General features: G+C 38.2%; 1 protein-coding gene across 2 annotated transcripts in view; it reads left to right on the top strand.

The window, feature by feature from the left end:
* The first annotated feature begins 383 nt into the window (after window positions 1–383).
* LOC127446787 (cytoplasmic protein NCK2-like) overlaps window positions 384–23,111 on the top strand; it is an 87,423-nt gene continuing 64,695 nt past the window's right edge. For both annotated transcript variants that reach the window (XM_051707996.1, XM_051707998.1), the window contains exon 1: window positions 384–540. The gene's annotated coding sequence lies outside the window, so the exon portion shown is untranslated. The remainder of the gene's footprint in view (window positions 541–23,111) is intronic.

Raw genomic sequence — 23,111 nt, 5'->3', positions numbered from 1 at the left:
ATTTTTACAGTAGTCAACAGAGGAAAAATATTGGACCATATATAACTAAATTAATAAAATAAATTGCATATCACATGAACGTTTTTTTTTTGTTGTTGTTTTAAATTTTGTCAAAATGTGAAACAATCAGTTTCTAGTGCGAGAACTCTGAGTATAACTTGTTTACGATTAAAGAAATGTAGTGCTACTATTGCTACAAAACTTTAAAACGGTTAAAACTCCCTTTATTTTACATTATAAACTCTAAAGTCTCTCAGTGTCTCTTTCTCATTTCACATGTCTCCATCAGCGGGAGCAGCTCCCCCAGTGCGCTCGCGCCTCCCTCGCGCTGTGCCATGAGTGCGGTGACGTCACCCGCTCATTGACTCGCGCTGAAAGAGCGAGAGATTGAACAGATCGGGGGTAAGAGAGAGCAGCAGCCTGGGCCCACGGACAAAAACGGATTTACATTCGCTACGTATCGTTCCATTAACCCAAGTCTGCAAAGAGTGTTTTTGTTCCTGCCGTCCTAAAGCCCGATCTGTCAGGAGTTACACCAAGGTAAGAAGAAGAACAGACAAAAATGTCATCTGGAGTAATAAAGGCTCGCATAAAGTTGCCCTGGTGTGCTTTCCGAGCGCAGAACTGTGATCAGTATTGTGTCTTCAACGATATTGCTGGTATATAATGCACTGGAGAGGATCAGAGTATAGTACAATGTTAAATGTGAAAGAAACAAAAGCACTTGGAGGGATTGTCTCTCTCGCGCTCGTCTTTTGTGTCTCTGTTGCCACAATACAGATGAAACCAGCTCCTTAAGTTGCTTGATTTGACACATTCTTGATTTGCACAGTGAAGATCATCTTTTGGTTGATAATAAAAATGTAATCGCCGCATTTGTTTTGTTTTTGTTTTGCAGCTTCATAATAGAGAAAGAATGAAATGATGGCTGCTGAGAATGGCCATTATCATTCACTACATGTTCTGTGCACGCGCCATAGAATCATTTCACATCGTAAACCAAAAGCTGTTCCTGGTATACATTCAGTGTCATAAGGGATAATTATCTATAGCATTGTTTATGTACACATGTTACAGTATGCACGGGAGTGAGAGTGTTATGCACGAGTTAGCATGACAAGACGTGCATTGCTCCACTGAAGTGTGAATTACTGCTCTGAAAGTGAATAAAACTTGAATGTTATTAGTTTTTATCTTGATGTACACATAGACGGTGATGTGGTGTTATTTAAGCGAACGTAACACAACAAAAACAGTGTAGGCTGTGAGATGATGCAGTGATTTTCACAGGATGAAAAATGGTTAGTCCATCAATTAACATAAAATTAAAGATGTGAATAGTTGGACCCCAGAGAAAGACCTGTTTTGATTGCTTGAGTTGGTTTAAAATGGTTTCTTTAGCACTTAAAGTAAACACGAAACATCTTGTTTTACAGTTGCTGCTTTTTTACACCAATGTTCATGTTCTTGACCCTGTATTCCTTTCCATCTCCCTTTCATAGACCGGCTACTCACATACTTACCAGCATTATGATAATTGAATTTTACACCAGTCAGGATTTCACCCACTCGGCTTATGTGCCGTAAGTGGCTCAAATGCTGGGCTGCTTTGAAGACAATAATCCAATTTTTATAGTTTCTCAAGAAACATCCTTAAGGAATTGAAAGACAACCTGCTTATACTTAGGGGTAGTAGTACTCGAGCACTATTCTCATCACATTTACAAAACTGTTTCTATGTGTTTTCAACACTTGCTGGATTTCTTTAGGTAAAACTTGTCTGAGTTCTGTATCGATTTGAATGTGCTATATGGTGATTGTTACTTTCAGCTGGTGAACCTGTCACTACATTCTCATCACACCCACTCAACGTTTCACAGAGTCACGATTTGTAGTGACAGGTATGTGGAATCGTAGGCATGACTGCAAGACTCCGGATGTACACGTTTGCTTTTTCTGTTGTGAAACTTGTGTAAGTGTCCCACGTAGTCCGTGCCATTGTGCAACGAAAGACAACTGAGCCTGTATAATGCCAGCCACATACTGCCATAAAGAACTTTCAATTTAAAATTTATGAAAAAGCTTTTATTTTTGAACACAACACAGCCATCATAGTGTATTCATCCTTTTATCTGTGACCAAAGGAAGGAATCTAATTACAATCCATGCAAGCTTCCTTTAAAGGGGTAGTTCACGTTAACAAAAAAATTCTGTCATTAGTAATTCCCTCATGTTGTTCCTAACCAGTTTGACTTTCTTTTATCTGTCAAACACAAAATAAGATGTTAGGCAGAATCACGAAAATCTCAGTCACCATTCACTGTATGGAAAAAAAGATGCAATGAAAGTGAATGGTGACTGAGGCTGTCGGTCCCTAACATTCTGCATAAGAATTAAAGTCATACAGGTTTGGAACAATATGAGGGTGAGAAAATGATAACAGAATTTGTATTTTTGGGTGAACTTTAATGCAGAAACAGTAAAAATCTCACCAACATTTTTTTTTTTCCATCAAACAAAACAAAGAGCTGAAGATCGACAAAATTAATCACTTCACAAAGAGGTTAATGACCTCACTCAAACAGATCCTATTTATACACTAAGGTTGTGTGGTATACCAGTACTAAGTGTCAATACCAAATAATTGAAAACCTTATGATATCATCTTGTTGCTAATTTCAGTACCATACCGCAATGTGGTGCTATAAGCAAAATTTTACAGGATGTGACATCTTCGAGATAAAATCAATGACAATTAATCAAATTCATATCTCGAAATGGTTAAGTGTGATCATTAAACAGCAAAAGGAGGTCATTTAATTAAATAATATACAGTCTGCATGTGCTGCGCACTTCATGGACAAGAGGTGCCATTGTGCTCTCTGTCATCTACTTCAAGCACACACATACATACACACAGAGAGAGAGAGAGAGAAAGGGCTGTGAACATTTAGGCTACATCTACATTAATCCGGATTCATCTGAAAACTGTTATCTTTTTCGAAAAGCTCAACGTCCACACTGCCATTTTCAAACTGAAACGTATGAAAACTCTTCAATCCCCTTACTACACATGCAAAAAAATCGGCATTCCATCTAAGGTCTGAAAAGCAAATGTCCTTGTGTTCTGTCGCTGGAAAGCAATTCCGAGTAAACTTCGCGTCGCCTTTGAAGGAATGCAATTGGAAGGTTGTACAAAGTAACATTTATCTTTAACAACGTTATCAAATTTAATATCAGGCACAACAAGGCTTCTACAACATGAGCTGCCATCTTGATTGTTTAGGTTGAATGGATCACATGACTCCGTCACTTGACCACAAATACATCATCGTTTTCAGATATATCCATTTCCCCTGTCCACACTATGATGCAAAGACTGCGTTTTCAAATGTATTCACTAGGGAGAGTGTTTAGTACGCAATAGTGAAGAATGCACACCAGCAGCTCTTCTTCCTGAGATGACTGAGGAAGTTTGGGATGAGTCACAACATCCTCAGATCGTTCTACACATGCACTGTGGAGAGCATTCTGACTGGCTGCATCACCGTCTGGTTTGGAAACAGTACTGCTCTCGACTGCAAAGCACTGTAGAGGGCAGTACGAATATCCCAACACATCATTGGAGGTGAGCTTCCCTGCCTCCAGGACATCTATACCAGGCAATGTGTAAGGAAAGCACGGAGGATCATTAGAGACTCCAGCCATCCAAGCCATGGACTGCTCTCACTGCTACCATCTGGCAGATGGTACCGCAGCATCAGCGCCCGCACCAGCAGGCTGTGGGACAGCTTTTTCCCTCAGGCCATCAGACTGCTGAACTGATAACAACTCTATACCCAAGGACCTTAACACTAATTTCACTGGAATCAATATGAACGTATATATTCACCGATCAGCCACAACATTAAAACCATCTGCCTAATATTGTGTAGGTCCCCCTTGTGCTACCAAAACAGCACCAACCCGCATCTCAGAATAGCATTCTGAGATGCTGTTCTTCTCACCACAATTGTACAGAGTGGTTATCTGAAATACTAGAGACTGTTGTGTTTGAATATTCCAGGAGATCAGCAGTTACAGAAATACTCAAACCAGCCCATCTGGCACCAACAATCATCCATGTGATTATTTAATCAGCCTATCGTGTGGCTGTCATTCTGTATATTGTTATTCTGTACACTGTTATACTGTTATTCTGTACATTGTCATATTGTTATTCTGTACATTGTTATTCTTTTGAGTATACTTACACTTTTTGTATTTACATGTATGGCTGCAATGTCTGGACCACGCACATAAGCGTTTCACATCAGTTCATTTGTGTAATGGCGTAGTGACAATAAAAGTGAGTTGAGAGTTTTCGAAAAGCTCAGGCCAAACATAGACAAAAAGATGCGCTTTCAAACAAGAACGTGTTAGTGTGGACGTGACCTCACATAAACTCCTTCTCTGGTGCAGGTCTGAGATTTCAGCTCGTGAGTATTCCAGCATTTTATTTGGAATGGGGAGCGTCTAAAACAAAGAATTCAGAGGTCCGCCAAAATAAAAGTTCTGCCAAAAATAAAAGCTCTATTCAACTGGACACATTAAATTGAAGACATTACTGCAGAAAAATACTACTGACATTTTTTTTTTCATTCAAAGTAGTAGCAATAATATTACTAATACCAATAATTTAATATGAACACATTCTATAATAATGGTTATATAGGTTGTTTAATAATAATAATAATAATCTGTAAACAGTATCACAAAAGCAAGTGTACTGAATATTAGCACGCTATGAAGCATGAACACTGGGAAGCTCTGTTGTGCAGCATTTTACTTAACCAAAAATAAAATAGCACTTTTTGTTGACAATTAATTATATTTTCATATGATTAAATCTTTGTTTAATATTTTATTATACACTGATTTGAAGATAACATATAATTTAAACGAAAAACATGGAATCCAGAAAATTAAATGGGATAATGCAGAATTTGTAACTGCAAGACTTTATCAGTTCTGTTAATCAAGTCATTTTATGTGTCATGTCACCAGTAGTCTGAGGCTGTTTATTTGTTCTAATTTGTTAAGTATTGATTTAGTATCGATACAGAGGTACCAGGGTTTGTATCATACCGAAACCAAAATTTTGCTATCGGAGCAACCCAATTATACACAAGATAAATCACTATATCCACAACATATACTAGTAATATTACAACTTGCATCTGCACAGACAATGAAGTGAAAAAATGTGAACTTGAACTAAATTACCTGCTAGTCCAAATGCGTAATTAGCGTTGTGATTTGTGAACACACTTTTTCTGGAAACAAACTTACTACACACAATGCAATATACTAAACTGGCAAAAACAGCCTTTAAAGGGGGTCTGGGTAGCTCAGCGAGTAAAGACGTAGACTACCACCCCTGGAGACGCAAGTTCGAATCCAGGGCGTGCTGAGTGACTCCAGCCAGGTCTCCTAAGCAACCAAATTGGCCCGGTTGCTAGGGAGGGTAGAGTCACATGGGGTAACCTCCTTGTGGTCGCTATAATGTGGTTCTCGCTCTCGGTGGGGCGTGTGGTGAGATGTGCGTGGGTGCCGCTGAGAATAGCGTGAAGCCTCCACACGCGGCATGTCTCCGCGGTAATGCGCTCAACAAGCCACGTGATAAAATGTGTGGATTGACGGTCTCGGATGCAGAGGCAACTGAGATTCGTCCTCCACCACCCGGATTGAGGTGAGCCACTACGCCACCATGAGGACTTAGAGCGCATTGGGAATTGGGCATTCCAAACTGGGGAGGGAAAAAAAAAACAGCCTTTAAAGATTTAAAAATTCAAAATACAATAACCTCTAAAAAGTAGCTAATAGTTCATTATATTCATTAGCTTATATGCTGTTATTTCAGGAGCTTTTTCAGGAGGTTGTACTTTGTTGTATATTTTATAGGATATGTTTGATACATGTTTAAATAAAATACTGTATATATATATATATATATATATATGTATATATATATATTATTTTTTTTTTTTTAAATGTTGAATATTAAAGTTTTGTCTTACAGTTTTACACACAATTTTTACATTTTGCACATTATCATTATCTAAAATATGTTGTTTTTGTTGACTAACATATTCAATTTTAGTCAGAGTAAAACTGACTAAAATTAAATAAGACATGGCGAAATATTGACAAAATGTAAAGGACATAAAATTAAAAGGACAAAAAATATCCTGACCTTTTAGTTACTGATCTCATTTACAAATGTGTTTTTTTTTTTTTTTTTTTTCTGGTACGGGCTCTGGAATGTTCTCTGTACATGGTACTCTCTCAGTAACAGCCACCAGTTTCCCAAACAAAAGGCTGCTCAGTCAAACCTCTCACTTTTCTCTCTCCCTGTGTGTTTGCTGAGGAAGATATACCCTTTCTGAGCGCTGCCATCTATATGGCCAAAACACTGGCATAACTTTTGGCCTACCTGTTACATGGAAACTGCATTATTGTGATTTGAGCTGATATCTGTGTCTCTGCTCACCTCAAGTGCATTGACTAGGCTCACAGTATCAGCAATCTGTGTCCTTCCCTAAATGTTTGCTAGTCAAAATATCTTTTTTTTTTTGCATGAAAATGAAGTTACAGCCTATAAAAGCAAGAGATGTAAATCCAGTAGTGCTGTCAGCCGTTGTTCAGAAATGTTGTATGTGGTGATTTACAGATGAATCAGTCAATTAGGCACATGTTTGGCCTTGCAGTTCCAGACATGATTTGTTTGAAATTATAGTTCACATTCATTGGTAGTTACGTCCAGCTTAGAAATCTTCCAAGGCAAGTGTTTTCTGCATCTCTCAGCTGGCTTCCGCTAACCTCTCCGCCACTGGCTCCCTCAGGACTTTGACCTAAATATACTTTAACTTTGCTATAAAAGGCTGCAATTATAATGTTTATGGATTTGGCAATGTCTGGCAAGTATTTGGCGTAGCCACAGATAGTTTGTGGTTTAGTATTTTGTAAATGTATTGATTTATCACATTCTAGTGGTTAAAGGCTACCCATTTTCCAGTGCTGGGTGGATGTGCGCTGAAAAATGTTTTTTAGTTTGTATCATAACATACATGTCATTGTCTCGCATGTCCATAAATTTCGATTGGGGAAATCATGTTGGGAGGCAAAGGCTTGCATCTGAAACATCACGTCACAACAGACTTTGTGGCTTGAAGCGTAAACTGCTTTTTTGTGACGTGCTGTCCTGAAGCAAATTTTAATCTTTCCCAAAATGAGAGGCTTCATAAGAGAGACAGAAGGCCCAGATTGCCGGCCCAGGATACAGTCGGCCCTGTGTAATAGAATGCACAGATGACGATCAAAGATCAGACCAAAGTTTTGTTGTTTTTATCATAATCATTTGTAATCTGGAGCGGCCATTACGTGTACAGTTGATTTAGCAATGGGAGTTAGGTGAAACTGAATTAGTCACTATGTCTCTGGTGAGAAAGAGGATTAACACATCAGATGTGTCATTCTTCTGTTCGGATGAGATTGAAAGGGTGGGTATTATTTTCTCCTAAGCACTGGTTTTTGTGCCAACTAAAGAGATTGGACTGTTAAAGCGATCATGAGCCATTATTCCAGAGACTTCACTGTTCCTCTAAATCAGCAAAAACGTTCCCTTTTTTCCCTTATGGAATATTCAGTGCCTGTAAAGCCACTGTAATGAAAATGAAAATCTGAATGTACAAAGATTTCATCAAAGGAAGATAGTTTAGACTGTGTTCGCAGGCAGAAATTCCCCTGGCTTGCAGGCATGTGATCTGATTGTCTCAACAAAAGCTGATGTTCAGGCTTTTTTATCATTTGCATTTGCAAATACTGTTGCACAATGGCCTGCTGTAGCTTTGTTTTCACGCAGAACTTTTGTTTGTGTGGGTTGCAATCTGGGCGTTCAGTGCTGTTGTAATGGCATTCATTTAGAAAGAGCAGTTTATTTAACGAAGACTTTGTTTGGTTAATTGTGTTTTCATTAACGAAACAAGGTTTGTTGGCCATGGGTAATGTTCTCCTGATTAACTAATAGTCTAGCAGTTAAGGAGATTTTCACCAGAAAGGTCTACGTTATGTGAAAACTCACATGGAAATTGAAAAAGACTTTGTCCCTTGGCTGAACCCTTTGCTTTTTACATGCTTTCCAGTGTGGACTCTCTCAGACTAGAGGTCTGCACTGGCCTTAAAATGAAACCCGACCCCTACCCAAGACCGTGTGGACCCTACCCGGCCCGAACAATACCATCAGATTTTAAGCCCGAACCCGACCTGAACCCAAATTGCTTACTATCTAATTTCTTCTCCTAGGAAGTACTGTTGCAATAGACTATATTTTATGTAAGCTTATAGGCAACATTCATAATGGTATTGAAACAGTAAACATACACAGTTTTAACAAAGCACGGCAGCCCTTTAGTATACTAGAGCAGAAGGGGAAAAAAAGCATTGACTTACTGTTTATTTGCTGAAACTTCACTTGGTGCAGAACAATCTGGAATAAAATGAAACAATGCAACAGTCCCCTCTATGCAGCCATGACGTGAACTTATTTAGAATGTTTAATCTCTGCGACAGCTGCGCTGAAAAAAATCTAGACGCAGCACAAAGAATGAAACAGAGCGCAGGTGTCTCAACATGCGTTTTTGAAAATTTGAAGTTCTTTTTAATTGATGGTGTTTAAAATATGCCGGTCCTGCGCGAGACGCTGAAGAAAAAACGAGACGCGGTGCAAATGTCAAAGACATTCTTCCAGCATGTGTTTAAACAATGGGAAAACAGAACAGACGTGTGCAAAATTACGTTCGGTGTGAATGGCCCCTAACTTGTCCATTTCGCACGTGTCTGTGAGTGAGAGTGTGTGCCCGAAACAAGTTCGGTAAGCCTGTTTATTTTTTCATTTTTTCAGGCTTTAATAGGCAACCTAGGAAGTACGGGAAGGGCTCATTTTTTAAGTTGCGATACAAGCCGTTCACACATTGGCAAAAAAAGGTGAATATTACATGAAAATTGTTACATATTGCACTTTTAACCTTTAGTCTCGCATATCTAGATGTTTGACTTTGGGGTTAAAGGCTGGTCCATATTGAAGCTAATTCTAATTCTATTGCAGTTTATTAGTCTAACACTCTTCTGCTTCTCTTATTTGTCACCTCTTTCATGTCACTCCATCAGTTGGTCCAGGAAGACATTTTTTTACCTTAAATTAGCAGATTTAAACCCTAATCTAACATGGTCACATGGGAAATCGACATGAAATCATCTTCCGAATGTTCGTTGACCCTGAAATTTATCTGCCAAATTACTGGCTATCACCATCCCCCATCAAACATTTTGAATTAATTCACCTTTTCCTGTGGTGCTACTTAAGGCTGGGCGATATGGCCAAAAATATTACCACAATATCTTTTTTTCATATTGTTTGATATTCATGACGATATACATTTCATACCATTAATGGGGTAGAAAATGCATTCTGCATGTTTATAAGACCTTAAGAATGAATGTAAACATAGCTCAGAGTTTGTTTTTTATCAATTATCAATTATCAATGAGGTGCGTCTAGCAGGTAATGTTGCTGGAAGCAACGCCCAGAAAGATCCCAGGTTTTTCTACTCCTGATTACGTCATGCTTGAGGGCGTGTTCTGTCATGCACCTCATCCAATAGGAGTTGAGAGTTTGATCCTTCAGAATTTCACACATAGGTGTAAAGTGAGTGAGGCTTCGTGGGATTTGTAGTCTGTTTTGGACTCCCTTTGTTTAATTTTGGCGCAGTTGTTATCAGTCAGGCTTTACAACTGTATGTAGGCCTGCCTTTGTCTTATATCTGAATACATGAGGCCCAACAACTTGTACAATAAATATTTGTATTCGTAAGTTGAAATTTACACTCACAGCGCCGATGTGAAAACTTGTAATATAAAAATCTGAAGTTGAATTTTGCAATCTGCACTCACAGATAATAATCAAAAACCTGTGTTTTGAATTCAGAGTTGCAGACAAATAGTCACAAATGTATAAAATGACATTCATATAAATACAACGACAGACACAACCTTGTATTACATATTTACTTTTGTACCATAATTCAGTTTCACAGTACAACCACAAATTGGCACTTACAACCTCTCAAATCTGCCACTGTAACTTCAAATCTTCCCGCCTTGACTTTTGCAACAACTTTAGTGAAAAATCTGTAGCAAAACTCACTTGTGCACTTGTAACTCCAGAAGTGATGTGCCCTTCAAGTGGAGCCGGAAATATCGTACTTAGGATTTCCAAACACATGAGCGATCAAGCGATGTCATACTTCTGAATGGGAAACTCGGAATTCTAGATGATACACAAGTTGCCAAGATGGGATATACTTCTGTACTTTATTTTAATAATATTAATTTGTTAAATGACAGTCAACTAATGACTCATCTTTCGTGGCTTGTTTTAAGCAAATTAATTAATCAATACCATGCATTTTTAAATCATATACCTGTATGTCATGAATAAGTGATGCAAGTGTATTCATTTATGTTTATTCACTGGTACAACAGAAAAAGAGCTTTTGCTGTCATTCATTGTGTTTTTGTTTGAGTTTGGCTTCTTCCGTATTTTGTTTCCCACTTGAATGCGTGACATGTCATTGCAACGAATGCCCGACTCAGAGGTAAAAGCTTCCTTAGTCCATTTGAAGGCAGCATGAGAGAGCAGGCTGCCGGTGTTGAGCGGGGGTGGGGCCAATGAAGTCATGACCAATCACAAAAGCTGGAACAATCAATATTGGACCAACCAAAATGGATCATAGTACTTAATCGATGAATATGTACATAGAATTCAGTGTAAGTTATAATTAATCTATTTTCCTGCTGCATCTGAATTATATAGAAATGTAAATTTCTGTGGTATTTTTCAATGTGATTTAAATTAAAGTGCCCTGACCATGGTAATCTAAAATAATCATGATTAAAGCAAATCATCACAGGCAGGCAATTGTATATATGCTCTAAATTATATATCTTGAAGTCATCGAGGTGTACTTTCTTACTGCTTGATTCTTAGGATTGATCAGCATGGACGGGCTGATAACACAAAGTTTAAACAGACCTTTAACTAGAACTAAGAACTAAATAACTGTCATGTAAAAGACATTTAAAAATTACCTATTTAATGAGTTTTATTCTGAATGGATAAATACACGAGGTGAGTCTCATTTCAAACAAGAATGCAGACTGTGTACAATATTATCTTTATTTCACAAATGGGTTTCTTACAATAATTACAGGAGCATTATAATTATCAAAGCAAATACTGTATGACTTCTTTAGATTTAACCTTTGCTTGTCAATTTGCAACAATGCAATTATCTGTTATAGCATAGAAGTAGAAATATGAGGGAAAATACTAACTGAAATAATAGTAATGAAATAAAGGCATGTTTTTTTTTTTTAATCTTCTAGTCAGCAGGTGTGATTTATATAGTTATCCCTTCTTGTGAAAAGGAGGAGAATTTTTGGTGTGTGTTTTACACTTCCAATAAATAATAATAAAATAAATAAATCAGAAATGTTTCCGTTGGCCAAATTGAACAAGAATTAATTTACAAGAATTCAACTAACAATTAGTATCTACATAACATATACTGTACACACTTAACATATTCTTTGCCACAAACTAGATTTGTGCAAGCAAATTATCTGATTAGCCTGAAATATACAATGTCACCTGAAATATACGACATGGCAAGAAATGTAAAATATGCACTGTAATAGAGAAACAAGTTAGATATTTATTTAATTGTTATTTAAATTTTATAGCCTAGATCAGTGATTGTCCACACAACACAACACTGCCTTATGGCCTTAAAGTCTGCGCCTTTAATTCATCTTTATACTAGTATTTTCTTTTTTGAAGCTGGACTTCCCTGCTCTCTATAAATTGTTATTGTAGAATAGAGCTGTGTAAAGATCGATTTCTCATGTTCCAATTATAATAATAATAAAAAAACAAAAACAACATACAGGTTTGTAATAATGTAAGGGAGAGAAAATGAGAGTGTTAATTTTTAGATGAACTACTACTATAAAAAATGGCTGCTGTTCATGTATCCTGGTCTCTTTTGAGAGGAGACATTTCAGCAAGATTGTTGTACAAAATTTGGAATTAAGTTATAAAGAACATAGTTTAAGCTGTAAAGCATTGTTAAATACTTCAAAATAATATTTTTGTAATATACGTACGTATATACACTATATTGCCAAAAGTATTCGCTCACCCATCCAAATAATTGAATTCAGGTGTTCCAATCACTTCCATGGCCACAGGTGTATAAAATGAAGCACCTAGGCATGCAGACTGCTTCTACAAACATTTGTGAAAGAATGGGCCGCTCTCAGGAGCTCAGTGAATTCCAGCGTGGTACTGTGATAGGATGCCACCTGTGCAACAAGTCCAGTCGTGAAATTTCCTCGCTACTAAATATTCCACAGACAACTGTCAGTGGTATTATAACAAAGTGGAAGCGATTGGGAATGACAGCAACTCGTAAATGACAGAGCGGGGTCAGCGGATGCTGAGGCGCATATTTGGCAGAGGTCGCCAACTTTCTGCAGAGTCAATCGCTACAGACCTCCAAAGTTCATGTGGCCTTCAGATTAGCTCAAGAACTTCATGTGCATGAATGGGTTTCCATGGCCGAGCAGCTGCATCCAAGCCATACATCACCAAGTGCAATGCAAAGCGTCGGATGCAGTGGTGTAAAGCACGCCGCCATTGGACTCTAGAGCAGTGGAGACACGTTCTCTGGAGTGACGATTCATACTTCTCCATCTGGCAATCTGATGGACGAGTCTGGGTTTGGCGGTTGCCAGGAGAACGGTACTTGTCTGACTGCATTGTGCCAACTGTGAAGTTTGGTGGAGGGGGGATTATGGTGTGGGGTTGTTTTTCTGGATCTGGGCTTGGCCCCTTAGTTCCAGTGAAAGGAACTCTGAATGCTTCAGCATACCAAGAGATTTTGGACAATTCCATGCTCCCAACTTTGTGGGAACAGTTTGGGGATGGCCCCTTCCTGTTCCAACATGACTGCGCACCAGTGCACAAAGCAAGGTCCATAAAAACATGGATGAGCGAGTTTGGTGTGGAAGAACTTGACTGGCCTGCACAGAGTCCTGACCTCAACCCGATAGAGCACCTTTGAGATGAATTAGAGCGAGGACTGCGAGCCAGGCCTTCTCGTCCAACATCAGTGTCTGACCTCACAAATGCGCTTCTGGAAGAATGGTCAAAAATTCCCATAAACACACTCCTAAACCTTGTGGAAAGCCTTCCCAGAAGAGTTGAAGCTGTTATAGCTGCAAAGGGTGGGCTGACGTCATATTAAACCCTATGGATTAAGAATGGGATGTCACTTAAGTTCATATGCGTCTAAAGGCAGATGAGCGAATACTTTTGGCAATATAGTGTGTGTGTATATGTATATGTATGTATGTGTGTGTATATATATATATATATATATATATATATATATATATATATATATATATATATATATATATATATATTATAATGACACTGTTCTTGCCACAAGCTAAAAACGTAATGAATTTAAAGCCACAAGCCTTACGATGTTCTAGTTCAAATCTGAGTGTGATCACGTTGAGTTTATTAATCATTTTCCAAAGGGTTACTTCAAAAGCTGGACAGATACCACATTCATTCACAATATGCACCTATCTTTTTGTCTTATGCCTGATATGTGGAAAACTGCTCCGTTAATGTTGTCTTTCACATTCACAATTGTGAGTAACATTATAAGTACATATTATACATTGAAAATGACAAATTAGGCCAAAAAGGGAGTATTTGCATTCTTGGAAATTACTATCAGTTAGTATAACATTTCTAGCATAAAATAGTGGACAAATAGATAATGTTTCGCTACTTACTGTACATCTTACGTCACTGAAACTTTTAAACTGTTTCTGAACTTACTGATGCGCTGCAACGCACGCTTGCACTGCTCCATTCAATTCCAGCTTAATTTCAATCAAACGTGAGTCCTGCCTTCTTTAATTTGATTGGTCATCACAAACGACATTGACGAGCGGTATTAAACCAAAAGCATTTTAAAAATGAAACTTTGTTTAACCATTATGTAATCCCTACAACAATTTCATGACAATTAGACCGGTGTATAGTGTTGTCAAAATTACCGGTAATTCGGTACCAAGTCGATACTAAAATAAAAAAGATGTAACGAGACCAGTGTTTCTGCTGTACCGGTAGTACCGAGCACCGACTCAATACGGAACCAACACGCAGTATGACTGACACATGACTGCTTTAAAATGCTCACAGGCTTATTTTGAATGTGTGGTCTGTAAGTTCTTAAACTGCTAACAGCTGCAATCTTACTGTGGAAGAGCTGCGTACTTTAAATAAATCCAACCTCTCATCCACTAGAAACTCCACTGACATTGAAAATCATTCACGTTGTATGAGATGACAGAGCAAAGCACTAATCTACTGTGAACCATGCAATACATGTAAAATATATAGTTTTATAATTAAAATCACAGCATTTTGCTTTAATCTCAGCTCAACTTTATTTATATAGCATTTAAAACAACAGAGTTGACCAAAGTGCTTCACAATAATACAATTTAAAACATAACATTTCAAAATTACCACATACACAAACACCAGTAGTCTAAAATATAAACACTCCAAAACTGTGTCCTACATTTCATTTGTCAGACTCAAAGGCCAGTGTAAACAGATGAGATTTCAAACGTGACTTAAAAGTCTTCAATGTTCAAACTGGGCTGTGACATGAACTGTTTATCTGGAAAAGCGAAGCATCCGGCAAAAAACACACCTCATAATAAAAGCACGATTCAAAATAAAATCTAGATGCCTGAAGTTGAAGAAATTGAATAAAAATATATTACAACTGTATAGAAAAATGTAATATTCCATGTAATAATAGTAATAATAATAATTAATCAAAATATCACAAGCAAGACAGCTGTTGAATAAAGGTTTGGCAGAAAATGCATGTTAAAAAGTTATATTTTCACTTGTTAAAAGTTTTAAGAATTTATTGGTTAGACACCATTTTGATAATGAAATGAAATTAAACTTTAAAAAATGTGGAGGCCAAGTCAACACCTTGAACTCTTTGTCATGTTCCTCAAACCATTCCTGAACAATTTTTGCAGTGTGGCAGGGTGCATTATTCTGTTGAAAGAGGTGACTGCCATCAGGGAATACAGTTGCCATGAAGGGGTGTATGTGGTCTGTAACAATCTTTAGGTAGGTAGTACGTGTCAAAGTAACATCCACATGAATGCCAGTACCCAAGGTTTCCAAGCAGAACATTGCCCAGAGCATCGCATTGCCTCCGCCGGCCTGCCTTCTTCCCAAAGTGCATCCTGCTACCATCTCTTTAGAAGATGAAGACAGCTTAAAGCCCAGAAATCCTTTAAACGGATGGTGAGTTGGCTAATTTGCGTGTCAACATTCTGGCAACCAGCATGAGCTTCGAGTCTGGGGCGGGGCAGACAACTCTCCAATATTTTGAATTTGGACTACGGTACCCATTTCAAATGCTTGTTGTCAATCTTACATATAGCACCTTTAAAACAGGTTTTTAATTATTGGCTGTGAGTCCAGATTGCAACATTCAACACTCATTATTTTACACTTTCTCAAATTCAAATCTACAAGCTCTTGAGTTTTGCTACATATTTACCTTCATACATTTTCTCTCTAAAATTAGCCTGTTTTTTTACGCCACATAAATCACCTTTCTTATGCTTCTTCCTATGTATTTTTGTTGTAAATTATGTGATACAGTTAGTATTATATCTTTTGCAACTACAAATCCTTTTGCTGCCACTCTGTGGACATTTCACAGGAAACTAGAGTGAACATGAGGCCATATGTTCCAGCTTTGACCATGGCGGGAATAGGTTTGTATTTCACTTTGACCTAATCATCTTTACGAAAGGTCCTTTCATCTCTCTGTATAATGTAAATATGCTCTATCTTGTGCATACACACTTACCTTCTTGAATACACAAGTGCATCTCTTCGACTGTGGCAGAACTTGATCAGATGCACTTTAGCCCTTCTCTTTAGCACCCTATTGCCATGCACACTGAACTGATCATTTATTCATTTTCCAGTCATAAACACCCTCAGAAGGGCTCCTTGAGCAATAATTAAGGGTCGCCTGCTCTTAACTGCATGGCTGGTTTTGAATTTCCTCAGCTGAATGGCCATGCTGGACTGGACCGGGTGGTGCAGGACACGAGTGTGAAATTCAACACCACCTCGAGCAGCATATTTGGGCCCTGCTGGCCCATATCCCCTACTGATTTAAAAGCCTTCGCCTCCTCTTCACCTCCCTCAACCAGACCTGAGTTTACCGTCAGATTTGCCAAGGTGTTGAAGAGCAGAAAATAGGCTCAGAGTCATGGGAATTTGAGTTTCTTTGTCCATCTGAAGAGGGTATTTCTCGGTTAAGTGATGTTAGACTTACATGGTTGAATTTAAGGGATTAGGCCATGGTTGCACACCTCTCTGGCAAGGAAAGCTGTAATTTCTCTACTTGAAGATAGTTAAATCCAGATGGTTTGTGCTTCTATAGCCTTTATATACATATGCCCCCATTACACTAACATCTGTCTTGAGTGGTCTGATCGCAAGTGGCCAGCACTAAATACAGGTGAATCAAAAACGCATGTGAAATGCATGTGAAAATCAAGTGTATATCAAGTTATGTGTCTTGGCTAACCACGTTTGATCAGATCTCTTGAGATGAATATTAATGCCAGGGATAAACAGGGCCTATATCTTTGCGAAATTTAGGATTAAAAATCAGTTCAGCCACAATAAAATAACTTTGAGTAATATGAGTAATACACTACAGATCAAGCCAATATAGACTTGTTCTACGCAAGCACACTAAACAGCTTTGTGAGATTCTTTAGTGCAGTCCACTTCCAGACACATATGCAGACATTTACAGGTACGCGATACTAGAAAAACTGGGCTGCACGCGGACAGTGGACTGCTCTGATGATAAAAATTTCATCAGGCATACTGTGCATGAGATGTTGTGGCACATAGAAAACCGGAATATACTTTAGCCTTTATTCATAGTTGACGCAATATACATTAGGCTTGGGATCTATGCCGTTTTCAAGTATCGATAATCAGGAGATTTTCCTGATGATTATCGATTATATATTGCAATTTCTTTCAGATATACATAGGGCTGCTCATTGCACAATATTCTTTGTTTTTCAAACATATTTCTCAACACAACTTTGGTAAAGCGTGAGCGGCAAAGTAAATTAAAGGGGTCGCACACCAGATGTGTCTGGCGGACGACATGGCACATTCTAAAGTTCGAAACAATTATTTACTTTGAAGGTACGTATGCACACACCATGGGCTCGCTGTCTCCGAAGGGTGTTAAAAATTCTGCAGCTCCATGGAGCGAAGCTCGCATTGTTTTTATTATCATTATCAAAGAACATAGATTATTTACTCTAGTCATTACTGGATGATATATTGTGTATAAGTATCTTTTACAGAGCCTACACAATTTATTTTCAGTTACAAGTATGTTTTTTTTTGTGGTTTGACAGCTTGAATGAAAGACCTATTCAATACTACATACAGGGAAATTACTAAATAAACGTAGCTATTTCTAATCAGTCAGTTTACACAGTTACACCAGTTTTCATACACTCACCTGCAAACTCATCAATCTCATTGTTAATTCTTTTTTTATTTTTTATTCCCCTTTCTCCCAATTTGGAATGCCCAATTCCCACTACTTAGTAGGTCCTGGTGGTGGCGCGGTTACTCACCTCAATCCGGGTGGCGGAGGACAAGTCTCAGTTGCCTCCACTTCTCCGCATCTTATCATGTGGCTCGTTGTGCACGACACCGCGGAGACTCCGCATGTGGAGGCTGGTGCTGTTCTCCGCAATCCACACACAACTTACAACGTGCCCCACTGAGAGCGAGAACCACTAATCGTGGCCACAAGGAGGTTACCCAATGTGACTCTACCCTCCTTAGCAACCGGGCCAATTTGGTTGCATAGGAGTCCTGGCTGGAGTCACTCAGCACACCCTGGATTCGAACTCACTACTCTAGGGATGGTAGTTAGCGTCAATACTCGCTGAGCTACCCAGGCCCCCACTCTGTTAATTCTTGAAGTACAAAAACCTTCGGACTGGACTGCCACAAGCTCGTAACGTGTGTGTGATATTTGTGCATTGTTCATGCCACGATCGTCTTCAGTAAATGTTATGTCGCCACCTTGTGGTCTCCCAAAGCTATTACGTCAGACTACATTGAATGGAAGGCAACTGACAGTTAATTGAAAGCACACAAATTAGGCTTCTAAATTAAATGTCAGCTGATTTTAATATATCGATGCCTCAAAAATGTATCGATAAAATAATTGATATATCAATATTTTATGACATCCCTAATATACACTATATTATATGCAGAGTGGTATGGAATGGAAACTCAATGAAATTTTAATCAATAAATTATGCAGCAGATGTCCTAGTAAATCATGTGTTTTAGGGGCTGGAACTGAAGTACATGTGTTGAACATGACCATATGTTACAGAGAGAGAGCGAGGTTAATTGTGTGTGAGTGGGCGACCAGGGGCTGTGTTGAACTGTGATGGGCTTGTGTGTGTTTGTGTGCAGATATCTGTGACTGCTTTAGAGCTCCAGAGCCCAAGGCCTGACCACTCACATTCAGCCTGTCAGATAAAGGTCATGACCACAGATTTGTGCTGTCAACCAGACCAGTGATTGAGCCAGAGGGAGGGCGAGAGATAGAGGGAATGAAGGAAGAAAGAGAGGGAAGAAGAACTGGGAGTTCACTTGAGATTCACACAGAAAACAAAGATGAACCAATGGGATGGAGCGCAAGAGGCAGGAAGTTGAAGCTGAGAGCTTGATGTGCTCTCACTGTCAAGTATGATCGTGTCGGAGAAGTGTTTGCTACTTTGTTTTGTCAGAGGGTTCGTTTGGAGCAGTGTTGGTGGCTGTTTTTGCTCTAGTTAATTTGATTAACTTTTCTGCTTGCTTGAATCCAACTGTGTCTAAGTGTTTAGCATCCCCAAATAAACAGCATTATTATTCGGTGGGCTTTTGCTGTTTTACAATATTTACAATATTTTGACATATACAATATTTTTCAAATATTGTATATGTCTCTTTCCCCAATGGACACATTTATTCCCCCTTTTCGTTTATTATTATTACAAATAAACACCTCTCCGAGGCCTGACACCACACCTACTGTGTGTGTCTCTTGCTCGCCCTGCCACAGTACCAATATTCTAACAATAGGCTAGTAATACAATGCAATATGTAACTAAACCTGTGCACATATATTGCAAAAAAAAAAATGTAGAAGATGTAAAAGTCCACACTTCCGTGAGCATGTTTGAGTAATGATGCAAACTTATTGTTGAAACTGAATTCCCTGAAACTCGTGATTCGTGGAAATGAATCAAGCTTCCTGTGTTAATAAGGTTTTAAATCAGAGATGCTATTAACGGGTGTTGTGTTATACCGACAGAACTCTTGGTTAAGCCTTGTTTACTCAGGTAGTTAAAACATGTTCCCACCTATTCAATTCAATTAAATTCCAATTTTAAAGTATTTTATTAACATGATTGTGTTTACATACATGTTAACATATGCCAAAGCATATTCTATGACTCCAAATAAGCTCTCTCTCTCTCTCTCTCTCTCTCTCTCTCTCTCTCTCTCTGAAATCGAGAATATCCTGTTTACTTCCTAATAAGTGCCACAAAATTCAGAATGTCTTTCAAAAATTTGATGTCATGAACCTCTTTTGTAAATCCAGCGAACGCTTCTTGCTCAAAAGCACTAATTTTACGTTGTACCTTTAAACAGACATTTTTTGAAATTGAAATTGGTGTGTAGCAGCTAGCTAATAAATTGGAGCTCTTGCCATCTTTTGAGCCATGTGCATCAGATGGTCAGTGAACAGTCTGTGGGCGCCTGTGGGTTTGCCATCTGAGGATGTCCTGTGTGGAGAGTATATGTGCCTAATCTGACTTAAACTGTCAAGCCCCCTTTGTCCATGTCCTGATGGTAGATCCCATCAGCCCACCCCTTTGTGCACCCTCCCTCTGTTGTGTGTCCCCTGGCCTGCCTTAGTTGTTCCACACATAAATTGCATGTTGGCTGAGTGTGCAGTTTTTTTCTTTCTTTTTTCATCATGAGTAAGCAAGATCCTAAAGAGAAGGAGAACACATACACTGTTGCGAAACTTTTTCATAGTAGCACATGCAAATATTTGCTGATGAAGCTGTGCCGTGTGTTTGTTGGACAGATGCCATGGGGTGCCACCCAGCAGCGTTAAAGCGGTGGTGTCCACAGTCTAATTAAGACAGCCATTGCCTCCCTCTCTGGCCTTCTGCCTCAAGTGGAGAATCCAGAATGTGCCTTTTTTGGTTAGATTTTTCCTTGATATTCTACAAGGGGAAAAAGACATGCATCAATGCTGTTTATAGATTTATGGTTAGCAGTTTTCCTATAATGCTTTAGACATCTAAATAGCTTTGTTGGGTAGGGCTGAAACAATTAGTCAACGTTATCGACAAAAAATTTCGTTGTCAAATAGTCGTTTGATCTCATTTAACGTAACATGAGATCGCATTAAACTCTAATGATGACACGCGAGAGCAGCACTGCAGCTCGTGCCTGACTGAAGAGAGGAAGAATTACACAGCTCAGAGTCCAGATGCACTCCAAACTTTCCAAACAGCTTCAGGTGATGTAGATCACAAAGTATGAGGAAATTCTAATGCAAAAATACAAAATAAGTAAATACAAAAGCACTGTCATTATGGAATAAGCAGAGCTGGAGCTCTTTAAAGGAAACACCCCGGCATTACATTTAATGCGTTATAGCTTTATTAAAGTTCAAATAAAACGGAAGCACATTTCTCTGTGCGGTCAGCGCCTCTTCTATGAGTTGCGCGAATGTCCCGATCTAAGGGGGAGAGATTGAAACTGCACCCGGCTGATGCACACACTGTCGCGGGGACGCTCATCCCCCGAGCATGCACGCTTAATGCAGCTAGATTATAACGTGATGGCTTGTGACTTATTGAATTCTAATAGATGTGTCACTGTGCATTTCTTATTGTGAAGAAAATTGGCAATACGCAGCTTTATTAATAAGAGAGGGTTTGTTTTTTCAGAGTTAAAGATGGATTGAAGTGAACAGAAAGGTTAGAGAGTCTTTGCCCCATTACACACTGCAACAAAATACATTTTTGATTTGTTTTTGTTTTGGCATGTTTTTCAGTATAAATATCTAAAACTCTAAAAATCTAAAAAATTGTTATCTGAGAATGTTGAATATAACATTAAAAATATTTTAAAATATCTAAAAATACTTTAAAAGATGCATTCACCTGAGAAGCAGCATATAAGATGTTTAGACTTGCTTTTAGAGAATGGATCATGATTATAAGTATATTTTGTCTTTACTGCACTTGCAGAAGTATAACCAAGTAAAAAAATACACTTATATACAAAATACACTTATATTTAAGATACATTCTCTTAAAGCAAGTTTGAATATCTTATATGTTACTTCTCAAGTAAATGTATCTTGTTTTAAGGATTCTTACACAATCTTAAATGGAAAACAAGACAAAAACACTTGATAACAATAGGATTTTTTGCAGTGAATTTCTTTACTGAATTAAAGTATTTTTTCCCCTTTAATTCACTGAATGTCATTTAGAGGTATTTTCAAAAGATGATTGTGTCCTCTTTATTGTTAGTAAGCATGTTTAATACAACCTTTTAAATCGGGTACAAGCTGAATAATCAGTTAAGAGCTAATGATTAATCGTTGCAATAATCGCCCGAATAGTTGAATAATCATTCTAATAATCGGTAGATTAATCGATTATCAAATAATTTTTAGTTGCAGCCCTATTGTTGGGATGCTTTCAGATGGAATGCATCAGTTGGTAGACTTGCAGCATGTTCATCAGTATATTCAGCTGTGATCATGAGTAGCGATGGGTGATATTTTAAATATGTTTTTGATGATTTTGCTGGTGATATAAAATCCAAGCAAGATATTGTATATGACTTTGATTTTAATGTGCTTTTCCTTTGGCCATTAAAGGGCTTTTCACACTTGAAGTTGGTAACCCAGCTTCATCCTTAACCCTGGAATGAAATCCTAATGAAATCCTGGATTCTTGTTTCATGTTTCACACTGTTTATACTTTACCCTGGGTTAATAATTAATCATGGGAATTTGTGTTCCGATGTTTCACACTGTACATTCGAAAACCCTGGGTTAATGTTCATATTTGCATATTTGTTGTGTCAATAACAATGACTGGATGAATACAGCTTGTGATGGACATGCAGCCTTTCAATGGAACTGCTCTTCTGTGGAAATGTAGCCAAGTAAATCTGCTCTGTTTGTCTTTTGTCTTCTGAACCATACCACGAAAATACATGCAAAAGGATTAGTCTCTTATTCCTGCCAGTTATCACGTTTGTCATCACTGTTCGACATTTGACTGGTTTCCCTCATACAAAGAATGTAAACAGCCCGTGAACGCTTCTGCAACTGCACAAATCTCATGAAAATTAAATGAGGTAAGCACTTAGGCGTTATATGATTATATGGTTGTGTGTTGCCAAAGTCATTCATACAAAGTCAGTCTACTCATCTCTCAGGCAGCTATTTTCTATGAATATAAGTAGCATGAAAGTACTGCTCTTATTTACTTGAATTGTGAAAAAATGAAATCTTCGAAACGGTTGGTCAAGATTACAGTCAAAAAACATATTTTAAATCAGCAGAAAAATCTGACAACAATGGTATCATAAATTGTGTTTCTAAACCTCAGATCATGCTAAAATATGCTATTTTCCCAACTGGTCTAGCTAATAAGCATGCGTGTTCTGGACAGGCGACGTCTGTATCTTAAAGGTGATTGGCTCTTTTACCTGTAAGGTGAGACTT

This window comes from Myxocyprinus asiaticus, chromosome 10, assembly GCF_019703515.2.
Source record: "Myxocyprinus asiaticus isolate MX2 ecotype Aquarium Trade chromosome 10, UBuf_Myxa_2, whole genome shotgun sequence".
NCBI lineage: Eukaryota > Metazoa > Chordata > Actinopteri > Cypriniformes > Catostomidae > Myxocyprinus > Myxocyprinus asiaticus.
Note: the sequence above shows the minus strand (reverse complement) of the source record. Positions and strands in the feature narration are given on the sequence as shown.